At 50.4% G+C, this 11,845-nt stretch overlaps 1 long non-coding RNA gene across 1 annotated transcript; it reads right to left on the reverse strand.

Moving 5' to 3' along the window:
- Positions 1 to 3,440: 3,440 nt before the first annotated feature.
- On the reverse strand, positions 3,441 to 11,322 carry LOC128339006 (uncharacterized). The gene is made up of 3 exons (XR_008312796.1): positions 11,195 to 11,322; positions 5,428 to 5,546; positions 3,441 to 3,594 (listed from the first exon to the last, which is right to left on the reverse strand). It is a non-coding gene; the product is annotated as an uncharacterized LOC128339006 (long non-coding RNA).
- Positions 11,323 to 11,845: the final 523 nt, after the last annotated feature.

The raw sequence follows: 11,845 nt of genomic DNA on the forward strand, positions 1-11,845 counted from the left end.
CAACACTATAATGGGCCGTTAGGTCAACCCTTTAACTCAACCACCCTGGATTATACAGAGCATCACCTTTGTTTCCAAGGTGGATGGAGGAACAACAGAAGTGTGTGATTAGGGATGCTGAATCAGCCTTACTGCTCACCTGGCATTGCCTGTGTACTTGCTTCTGCACCCCACCTTGATACTGCCAGATAAACAGATGCCCAGCACTTATCCAACCAATCTAGCTCATCTGCTCTGACTGGCAGCTGCTCTCCGAGGAGTCAGGAAGGAATTTTTCTCAGCCCTACAACTACAGCCTGCACCGGCACTCACCAGAGATGGATGGTCATAGCAGCTAGCCAGGAAGTCCATGGTCAAGCCAACGGGCACAGGTACAGAGGACTGGGCACAGCCGAGCCAGGCAGGCGAAGGTCAAAAACAGCGAGGACTAGAAAGATGAAGATCTGCTAGAGGAGCAGGCTCAGGGAAAGCACCACAGGAGCTCTTGCTCCAACAGAGACCTGGAGCAGACTGGAGGCTTTTATTGAGTGCAGCCCAGTTTGGAAGGAAGGTAACTCCACCCCCTGAGAGCGGAGAGCTTAAAGGGACCCCACCCCTTGTCTTGGTTTCTGTTACTGGTGAAGCTCTCGGATTCTCCAAAGCAGGGCAGGGCAGGGTCTTTTGGCCTTATAAAGGAGGGCTGGGTAATGTCTTGGGGTGTCCACGCTGGGGGTTGCCGGGGTTCCTGGGTCTTCCGCGTAAGGTTGCAGCTTGGGGTCCTGCATTCTCTCTTCTCCCTCACCTGTGGTTTCATCCAGGATATAGGGAGATGCCGAAAGGCATCATCTCACACTGCGCGGGAGGAGGCAATGGGAAACCCCTCCTGTATTCTACCCAAGACAACCGCAGGGCTCTGTGGGGTGCCAGGAGTCGACACCGACCCGACGGCACACTTGACCCGAAGGCCAGCTGTTCTCGCCAGTTCATCCAGCGTGGGTGGGGGTCATCATGACTGTGGGTCGTGACACCGACTGGAGAGACCGGGGACTGAACTGGGACCTTTGCCTGCAGAAAGCAGGTGCTTTCCCGCTGAGCCGCGGCTCCATCCAGGCATATACTTGCCCTTTTCCTACGAAGTAAACAGATCCTGTAACAACTGCACTGAATGCCCTGCTGTGCAGAGAACTGCAATGCTCTCTCTGCCCGCCCCTCTGCTGCCAAACACTGCAGGACTGACCAGTCTCCAAAGCCGTCTCCCTTGAGTCATTGGTTGGCTGCCCTCCACCTCCTCCTCCTCCTCCCTTTCCCCAGCTCCCGAGTCTGTGCAGCTTCTCCAAGAGCCAGACAGGAGCAAAGGAGTCCAGCCAAGCCACTGTGAAAGCAAGGTCTTCCAGACAACCAGCTGGCCATTGTCTATGTCCTAGGATGCCTGCCAGATCCTGGCACTGTGGCCAAGGGGAGGGGAAGAGCCGTCCCTCTTCTCTTCTTCACATCTGTTGGGGGAGGAGAGCTGGCCTTGCGGGAGCGAGCCTGAACGGGCCCCCTTTGCTAAGCAGAACTTGCCGTGGGTCACATTTGAATGGGCAGCCCCATGCAGAGAGCACTTCCCTTTAGGGCAGTGGTTCCCAGCCTGAGGTGGGTGGGGTCCCCAGATGTTGCCGAACTACGACTCCCATCATCCCCAGCCCCAATGAATTGCAACTGGGGCTGATGGGAATGGTAGTTCAGCAACATCCACCGGCCCCCTGGCTGGGAGACACAGATTGAGGGGACGGGACTGTAACTCCGTGGGAGGGCATCTGGCCTGGCGTCTCCAGGTAGGCCCCTTCCTACCTGGAGAGACTGCTGTTTGAAACCTTGGAGAGCTGCTGCCAGTCTGTGAAGACAATGCTGAGCTAGAGGGACCAGTAGTCTGACTCAGTATATGGCAGTTTCTTATGTCCCCATGTCCTGCCCTCATGGAAGGAGATTTCCTTTACTCCGCCATGGCATCATTGCATGAGTGAAGTTAGGAAGACGCAAGTCCTACCTACCTACCATCAGGGTCAAAGGCTCTCAGTGTGGTCCAGCAGTGGTCTCAAAATCCCCAGCCACAATGGCCAGTAACGGTAAGCAGGTCTGATGGTAGCTGAAGTGTTGCATCTAGGTTGAGAAAAACCTGGGAAGCTGCCTTATACTGAGTCAGACCATTGGTCAATCTGGTCCAGCATTGTCTGCACTGACTGGCAGCAGCTTTCTAAGGTTTGAGGCTGGAGTCTTTCCCAGATATACCTGGAGCTGCTGCCAGAGACTGAACCTGGGACCTTCTGCATGCAAAGCAGATTCTGCACCACTGAGCTACGATCCCAAGCAGCCTTTCAAATGCCTCCACTTTATGGCATTGGGGCTGACGAGGCCGTGGAGAGAGTTCCTTTGCTGATCCTGCCCTTTGATTCACATCAGGAGCTTTAAAAAAAAGTCATGCTGTGTGAGGAGGAGATGTAATGCAATGTGGAATCCAGGCTCCTTCACTCTGAATTGGCTTGGTCGTTCAACACGAGGAAATCATAGCATCTTAATGGGAAATTCTCTGGCAGTTTTGCAGTCATCTTTTTCAAAGATGAGATATTAGCATTCCAAAACCGGCATATGTATATATTTTTTTCAGGTGGGCATGTGGAATCTCACAAGGTCTATATATATATCTCCACATCCCTCATCCACAGGCAGAGTTTGATCAGCCCGAGCCAATGAGAAGCACCTGAGAGAGAGAGAGAGAGAGAGAGAGAGAGAGAGAGAGAGAGAGAGAAAAGACTAGAGAAATACTCAGGCAGGACGGAAAAGGAAAGATGATAAAGAGGCCCTTTTTCTGCCAAGGCTCTCCACATTGAGACCTTAGTGACAGTTTCTCCGAGATCTTCATAGATATCCCGGATTCAAGTTACCAGTTCAGGGAGATTTATGTCTGTGACATTAAGAAAGAAAAAAACCCTACACCTCCAGTTGAAATGGAAGATCTGAGCTGTAGCAAGCCACTGCGTGTTTATAAGCAACACGTCTCTGGAATGCAAAAAATGTAGACCCCTCAGAGAAGGGGATTTTTACAGGGGAAGGGCTGGCCCCCAACTTCTCACCCCTCCCCAAGCAAGCTGCAGAGAGAGAGCACTGCGCAACAGACTCCTAAAACCCAGAGTGAGCAGGTTGGAACCGAAAGCAGGTTGGCACAACGTCCAGCCACATGTCAAAGAACGGTAGGAAAGCTGAATTTCTTTTCCCCTCCACTTTTTATTGCTTTGCAACCCAGAGGGAACTAGCAGACGCTGCCCTGTGGATACGGGTGTGTGTGGAGGTGGGGGGGGGGAGAAGTGCTTTCACTCCAGAGTGGAGTTAAGGCTTTTGATGGAGAATAGGCCACTGTAGAAGCCACAGGAAAAGAAAGACAAAGAGACCTGTTCAGCTCGAAGCTTCAGGGCAGCCCGGGACAGCTCTGTGTTTAATGAAATCGTATGTCATAATGTTGGCCAGCAGGTCAGGAAGGGGCCCTGGAATTCTTGTCCTTCGCCTTGGGGTTTCTGCTTCCTCTGCTGCTTGGTCCTGGCTGGTTCCTGGGTTTGTACTGAGCTGCCTTCTTAGGGCCTGGAGAAAAAGGAGATCTTCAGGGTGTGGAGAAAGAACCAAGGACATAGGAAGCGACCTCACACACCGAGGGGAGGAGAGCTGGTCTGGTGGAATCAAGCATGACTTGTCCCCTTAGCTAAGCAGGGTCTCCCATATGGATGGGAGACTAGAAGTGTGAGCACAAGGGATTCCCCTCAGGGGATGGAGCCGCTCTGGGAAGAGCATCTAGGTTCCAAGTTCCCTCCCTGGCAGGATCTCCAAGATAGGGCAGAGAGAGACTCCTGCCTGCAGCCTTGGAGAAGCCGCTGCCAGTCTGTGTAGACAATACCAAGCTGGATGGACCAAGGGTCTGAATCAGTATATGGCAGCTTCCTATGTTCCTGAGTCAAAGCCTTGGTCCATCTAGCTCAGGACTGCCTACACGGACTGGCAGCAGCTGTACAGGGTTGCAGACAGGAGTCATAGTGAGCTGCCTTCTACCGAGTCTAGGCCTCCGGTCCCTCTAGCTCAGTATTGTCTACCCGGACTGGCAGCAGCTTCTCCAAGGCTGCCCTATCTTAGGGAACTTGGGAACTTCTGCACACAAGCAGGCAGGTGCTCTTCCCAGAGCGGCCCCATCCCCTGAACAGAATATCTTCCAGGGCTCACACATCTCCCATCCAAATGCAAACCAAGGTGGACCTTGCTTAGCAAAGAGGACAAGGCATGCTTGCTCCCACAACCATTACCCAGCCTTGCCTGGAGATGCTGCCAGGGAGTGTACTTGGGATCTTCTGCATGCCAAGCAGAAACTTTGCCACAAAACCATAGCCCCATCCTCTGTATTTCTCATTCGAGGTGTTGTCCTTCAGCAACCACTGAGAGAGCCACGGTTGCCCGCCCTGGCCTAGGGCCATTTGGGTTAAAGTCAGACCCAAATTCCCTGTGTAGCTGCAACATGCCCCACCCTCTCTGTAGCCCCCCACCTGGGTCGCTACAGAAGAAAAGCTGGTCTTAGGGTAAAAAGGTCAAGTTGTGCTGTCAAGTCGATTCCGACTCCTGGCACCCCACAGAGCCCTGTGGAAGAATACAGGAGGGGATGACCATTGCCTCCTCCCGCACAGTGTGAGGTGATGCCTTTCAGCACCTTCCTAGATCGCTGCTGCCCGATACAGGTGTTCCCCATAGTCTGGGAAACATACCAGTGGGGATTCGAACTCGCAACCTTCTGCTTGTTAGTCAAGCATTTCCCCGTGGTGCCACTTAAGGTGTTGGTAGCAAGCATGAATTTGCTAAGCTGGGTTTGTCCTGGTTTGTATTTGGATGGGAGACTACACGTGTGAATACTAAGATATTCCCCTTAGGGCTTTGGGGCCACTCTGGGAAGAGCATCTAGGTTCCAAGTTCCCTCCCTGGAAGCATCTCCAAGATAGGGCTGGGAGAGACTCCTGACTACCACCTTGGAGTGAGTCTTAAAGACCCATCTTTTTTATTTATTTTTATTAATTATTTATTTATTTAACACATTTTTATACCGCCCCAAACTTACGTCTCTGGGCAGTTTACAACAAAATAACAGAAAGTAAAACATTAGTTAAAACAAAAACAAAAAGTTTAAGACATCACAACAATTTAAAATTTTCAAAACAATATTTTAGAACAGCATTAAAGCCATTAAAACAATATTAATTAAAAGCCTGAGTTTTTAAGGAAATCTAATTTTAATTTTAATCTGCTTTTTAAGTGTTTTATTTTTATTTTCCCATTTTAACTTGTATGGGTTTTTTATTTTAACGAAAACTGCCCTGAGCCACTTTAGGAAGAGGGGGATATAAATCGAAAGAAAGAAAGAATCAATAAAATAAAACAAACCTTGGAGAAGCCACCGCCAGTTTGGGTAGACAATCCTGAGCTAGTTGGACCCAACGTCTGACTCTGTATAAAGCAACTTCCTACGTTCCTATGATCCATGCTGAAAGCAGCTCATTAACCTACAGGGGAGAAAACGGGCACACACAATTCACAACTGTGAAAAGCAACAAGGCCACAATGAAGAAGTCTGTTAAGAGGGCGCCAAAGAGACGGGTCCGCACACCAATTACCCCTCACAAACCAAACAGCAGTGCCATTCCAATATCGCGACCGGCAAAACAAAAACCACCGTGGCTCTTATTTAAATTAAGGTGATGGGCAGAGGCCAACAAAATCCAACGAGAAAGCAACGCAAGCTGTTCCAGGGCCTTAGATTTTCTGTTCGGGATGATGAATGGATGGCATTACTGGCCAACCAAGTTGTGGGTTTTTCCCCCTCCCCACTTCTTGGACTTAATAAATAAATAAATAAACCCGACAGCGTTCCCTTGGATCCATCTTCTTCTTCTTTTCTTTTCCCCATTAGTGGGCATAAAGGTTAAAAGGATTGACAGGCACATAGCCCCCAGCTAGATCGAGTTATCGATGTGTTTTCTACAAGGTCCGTCCAGAAAGATTTGGCTGTTTTTAAAAGACTGCTTTGGGAATTTGTGTACGAGTGATGGCATGAGGTGGCCATGGCTCGAAATATCACAGCCGACCCCGATTCCGAATAAGAAGTAGAGCACGTCACCCACCCTCATCTGTCCATTCTCCTATGTGCTAGTGATAGAGGTCTGCATTCTATTGATTTATTTTTGTTTGGAAGAGGTCTGTCCTGCCTTTTGTTGGAGCCGCTCTAGGAAGAGCAGAAGCTTCCAAGTCCCCTCCCTGGCAGCATCTCCAAGATAGGGCTGAGAGAGATTCCTGCCTGCAACGTTGAAGAAGCCGCTGCCAGTCTGGGTAGACAATCCTGAGCTAGATGGACCAAGGGTCTGACTCAGTATATGGCAGCTTCCTATGTTCCTAACTGATACTGAGGGAGGTTGACAACCAACTGCAGTAATACGATCAGTAAATACCCATAGTCCTCTGTTCTCTGGAAGACACCAGAGACGCTTCCCTAGACACAGTTCTTGGCCTACTGACCGTTGGAGGAGAGTTATGAACATTGGAAGCTGCCTTAGTCAGAACCTCCTCCCATGTCGCTCAGTATTGTCCACACTGACTGGCAGCCGCAACTCTCCAGTGTTTTCAGGCAAGGATCTTCCTACCTGGAGATGCTTCCAGCAACTGAACCTGGGACCTTTTGCAGGCCAAGGCGATGCCCTTCCATTGAGCTATGGCCACACATTTCTTACAAAGAGGGGGAGAAAGCAAGCTCATGGCAACTTCTTCTCTTGCTGACAACTGGTCTTCTGTTGCTGGGATGATCTTCCTGGCGTCATGACCTTGGATCCAGGACCACCCCACCCCATTGAGAGATGAGGGGGAGAAGGACCTAGACCGGGGGCCAGCAACTGTGAGAACCTGGTAACTGGTTGTACATCGCCATGATAGCTATGTACAACCTCCATGTCCAGAAATATCATCTTCTACTATTACTACTACTACTGCTACCACTACTGATATTTAGATACTTCTCTTCAACCAAAGTTCTCAATGCAGTTTACATAGAAAAATAAATAATACATCAATAAGATGGCCCCCTGACCCCAAAGGGCTCACCATCTAAAAAGAAACATAATATGGCAGATACCAGCAACAGCCACCGGAGGGATGCTGTGCTGGGGTTGGATAGGGCCAGTTGCTCTCCCTGTGCTAAACAGAAGAGGATCGCCACTTGAAAAGGGGACTCTCTGCCCAGTTAGCATCTGAGATGCCTCCAGTTCCTGAGGGTGCCAACAGCCCCAAGGCTCTTTGCTCTCTTTTCTGCAACCAACTAACACTGCTACCCCTCTGGAATGCTTTCTGCAGAGCGCCTAGTGGTGCATGCAGTTAGTGCTAGAGAAATTTTTGATAGGGCTGCCAGATCCAATATGGGACAGGCCTGCCCAATTGTTGCACTGAAGGGAGAATTCTCTCAGGAGCAGCTTCTCCCTTCCATCAGCCTTGCGGATGACAGAAACCGAGCGGTCCAATGATCAAGAGAAAAAACCACACGATCAGCCAATCTTCTTTTGAAGGCAGTTCAGAAATGGAAGAGTAATGAACTGCCTTCAAAAGAAGATTGGCTGATAAAAATTTTGGAATATGCGGAGATGGCAAAACTTACAACACTGATAAGAGACCAAAATTTAGAATGTTTTCAAGAACATTGGAAACCGTTTTTGTCGTATTTGAAGAACTATTTTCCTACTATGGACTTTACAGCTGGGTTTGGAATTTAGTAAAAACTGTGGGTTGGGTAGATTAACTGTGTTTGTAAGGGTTTAAATTTATGCTTTGAATTATTATTACAGCAAAGGCAAACTTTATAGCTGATGATTCACGAAGAGATGTGTGCGGGAAGTCCTTTTTTTGGTTTATTTGTTATGAATGATAATATTACTATTGTCAAAATCAATAAAAATTGAATTTGGGGGGGGGGAGAAAAAACCACACGGCGAATTGCAGCCGACATTTTCCCTCCGGCTCAACACCTGCTCCGAATCCTTCCAGCTTCAGACCGAGTCTCTCCTCCTTCCTAATGGCCAGAATTACTTTTGGCATTAGATGGGATTTCCCGATGATTTCCTTCGGCCTGGCTGCTAAGCCTGCGAGCGATTCAAATTAAGATCACCTCCCTGTGCCCCGGCTGGCAGGAACAGATACATCCACAGCTGTCTGCCACCTCTCCTGACTGCAGCCCTGGGAGGGTCTCTCTAGGCCTCCTGGGGTGGGGTGGGGGGATCATGAGGACACCTGTCACTATTCAATCCCATTCTAGGCCAGGCCATTTGCTGCGATGCATCCTTGGCGATGGGGGATGAGAGTGCAAGCTGCAGAGTGGAAGGGAAAAAAGATATCGAAGCCATAGTAAGTGATGGGATTAGCACTCTAGGCCTGGAATAAAGGACTGTTGCGGGCAGGTGAGGGAGATACGCAGCCGTAAATGCCCATTTCGAGCCATCTGGCTGGAGCCGTTAAAAGCTCATCAGCTTCTCTGGCCTGCAGTCAGCAAGGGAGGGACGTCTGATCACCTCTAACTTGCCCCACCGCCGGGATTTGGACGTAGCCACAGGATTGCCCGAGGTTTCGTTTTTGTAGAGTTCTGAAATCAGGATGATTCTGCAGCTGCCCATATCCAGGCCAGGCGGTGCACTGACTTCTTCGGCTTCGGCGTGCTTTCTCCCGTCAAAGAGCTCATGACTGGCTTAGTGGCCTGGCGCCGCTTTTGTGGCATTAGCCGGCCTGCCTAAGGCAGCCACGATCCCCAAGGAGCGGGAGGAGAAGGGAGAATTTCACTGCCTCCTCTGCAGCCGTCTCTCTGTCTCTCAACGTGGGCTGCAAATTTCAGGAGAGCCCTTGTATGTTACATAGGAACATAGGAAGCTGCCACTGAGTCAGACCCTTGGTCTATCTAGCTCAGGATTGTCTGCACAGACTGGCAGCAGCTTCTCTAAAGATGCAGGCAGGAATCTCTCTCAGCCCTGTCTTGGAGATGCTGCCAGGGAGGGAACTTGGAGCCTAGATGCTCTTCCCAGAGCAGCTCCATCCCCGAAGGGGAATATCTTACAGCGCTCACACATCAAGTCTCCCATTCATATGCAACCAGGGCACACCCTGCTTAGCTAAGAGGACGCTTGCTACCCCAAGACCAGCTCTCCTCTCCCTCATCCATACTCCCTCATGCCATATTCTGGGCATGGAGGATCTGGAAAAAAGTCAAACCTCCTTTCCGGGAACTCTGCGGATCTGCATCTCTAAGTCGGTAGACTTAGATTCGTGCAGATCAACTGGCAGGGCTTAGTTCGAAACAGATAAGGCTTAGTTTAGCGTGCGTTTTCAGTGCTTGGCTTCAGTCACAGATTAAGGCTGGCTCCTGAGCACGTGAGGAGTGCCACACGAACTGGGGCAAATGTTACGGTCACAAGTGTGGATACCCAGCTCTGGCGACTCTCCGTGTCCAAATCAAGCACCGGGAAATGGGCCCGAGAACAAGCTAGCCCGAGAAGCGGCTGTGTGACCAAGGGTCAGCGCTCCACCTGGGTTGGGCTCGTGCCAAACAGAGACGTTGGAGCTGATCCAGGACAGCCAGGCTAAGGAGAATGCCACCCCTGGGGCCTTGAGGCCGCCCAGAGCCTGCGGCCCAGCTGACGTGGACAGACAAGTGGGCTCCAAGTGCGACGCCATAATTAGCCGGCCAGCAGAAAATAATGCTTCGCGTAATTGCTCGGAATAATACCCATCTCTTTGAGGCAGGCTGTGCAGCATCCTAGTGACTTCCTATTCCCTCTGTCATTTCTCATCTCATTCTTTCCCCAAATTTGATTGCATCGTCTTGGAGGCACCGGTTGCCAGGGCAACGCCACGGAGCCATTATCCTTATGCAACCAACTGACGTCTCGCCCCCTCAGAGGACCGTCCAGCCCTCTCAGACCCCACGGCAGCATCCTTCAGGCAAGAGGGACCCGTGAACGGCTGGAGCTCTGCATAGGATCCAAGACTCCAGGAGTAACTCGGTGATATATGTTGCCTGGTACCCTGGAGATACAGCCACCTAATGGCGCAGCCGGGAAATGCCTTGATTAGCAAGCCAGAGGTTGCCGGGGTTTTTTAAATAATAAAAAAGTTAATTATTTTTAAAAGGAAGCCTTGCCAGGCCAAACCCTTAGCTTCCTGGCCAGGATCTGCGTGTGTGTGTGTGTGGGGGGGTAACCTCGCGTGCAGATTTCAGGTGCCCTGGTTTTGACCTCTCTCCCCACCTCGGTCTTTCCTACCACATGGTCTTGAACAGGAAGAGCAAACTACAACAACAGCCACAAACTGCAGCCACCACAAATATTTATATAAACAAATACCTACCTATGTATGTATGCATTTATGACATACGATGTAATAAATACCCATGATGGATCCCTGTCCCCAAAGGGCCCACAATCTGAAAAGAAACCTAAGATAAACCCCAGCAACAGCTGTGCTGGGACTGGTTCAGGCCAATTGCTCTCCCCCTGCGAAATGAAAAGAGCCATCACTTTAAGGAGGTGCCTCTTTGCCCAGTTAGCAGCTAAGCAGCCTGGAAGGATCCGCCTGATCCAGGCGGACTGTATCTGCTAAGAGGAATCTGGCCCAAGTTCTGAAAGACGCCAGTCAAGCTTCATTAATAAGGTAAACAAGCAACATTAATGACCAGAGCGCTCCAGGTATTGAATGCATAGCAAATCCCCGCTTGCCTAACGACATCCTTGGCCCACCCTTTGCGGTTGCGGCAGCATCTCCCCTCCTGACACTAGCAAATCCGAGTCACAACATGCCAGCAAAGCAAACCCCGAAGGCCAAACCGGGGAGAGCAATTTCCCAGGAACAGGGACCAGAAAAACAGGGCCGTGCCTGGCAAATAGGGCAGCAGCAAAGGCCCTGCAATGTGTGTCAGGTCTGAAAAACAGGCGGCCCCTGGAAATTCTCCGAAGAGCAACGCAGCCGGGCCTCGTGAATGACTATCGATCCGAAGACCATTCACCACCTCGGCTTTCTGGGGTCTCCACTTGTGTCTGGGGTAAGGGGCAAGGGGGTGTGTGTGTGTGACGGCAGTGATTGATCAGCCTTCCTCATTCCCTGCCCAGTCGCCTCACTCACATCAGCTCACCTTTGGATTGATGAGTCCTCTCGGGCCCCACTAGGATGCAGACGAGCAGGAGATGAAAGATATTGTTTCGCAGGTGGAATCGCTTCCAAAATGGTACATTTGCCTTCAAAGCGCTGCTTGGAATGCATATCAACCGCCGCCTGCAGCTACAAAAACAAAGCCATTAAAGTTCAGATAGCAGTGGGGGGGGTTTTCCTCCCCCCTTCCTAACCAAATGATTCAGTCTCTCCCTTCCAGCTCTGAACGAGAGAGAGGGAAGGGAAGCAGAGGCCTTGCACGTTCAGAATATATTGTCCCCACTGGGATGCCCGCTGCAGGGTAAATTCAAACCTCCTCTTCCATTTAATTGCACCTAGGAAAGTTATTCAACGTATGGAGATCTGGGGGGCGGGTGAGGTTGCTCTCTTTCCCCCATATTCCCTCCGTTTATCCAGCACAAGTTATTCAGTAGAATGGAAGACGGTGGTCCAGTGGACACAGACAATACATACTTGTCTGTTCCGGACACGGAATGGCAACTGAAGGCAATAAAATGTGAGCTGTGCTTGCCTGTTTCAGACACGGAATGGCAACTGAGGGCAGTAAATATGAGCAGTGCATGCTTATTTTGCACATGGGCTGGCAACTGAGGGCAATTAACACGAGTTCGCT

This window comes from Hemicordylus capensis, chromosome 17, assembly GCF_027244095.1.
Source record: "Hemicordylus capensis ecotype Gifberg chromosome 17, rHemCap1.1.pri, whole genome shotgun sequence".
Taxonomy (NCBI): Eukaryota; Metazoa; Chordata; class Lepidosauria; order Squamata; family Cordylidae; genus Hemicordylus; species Hemicordylus capensis.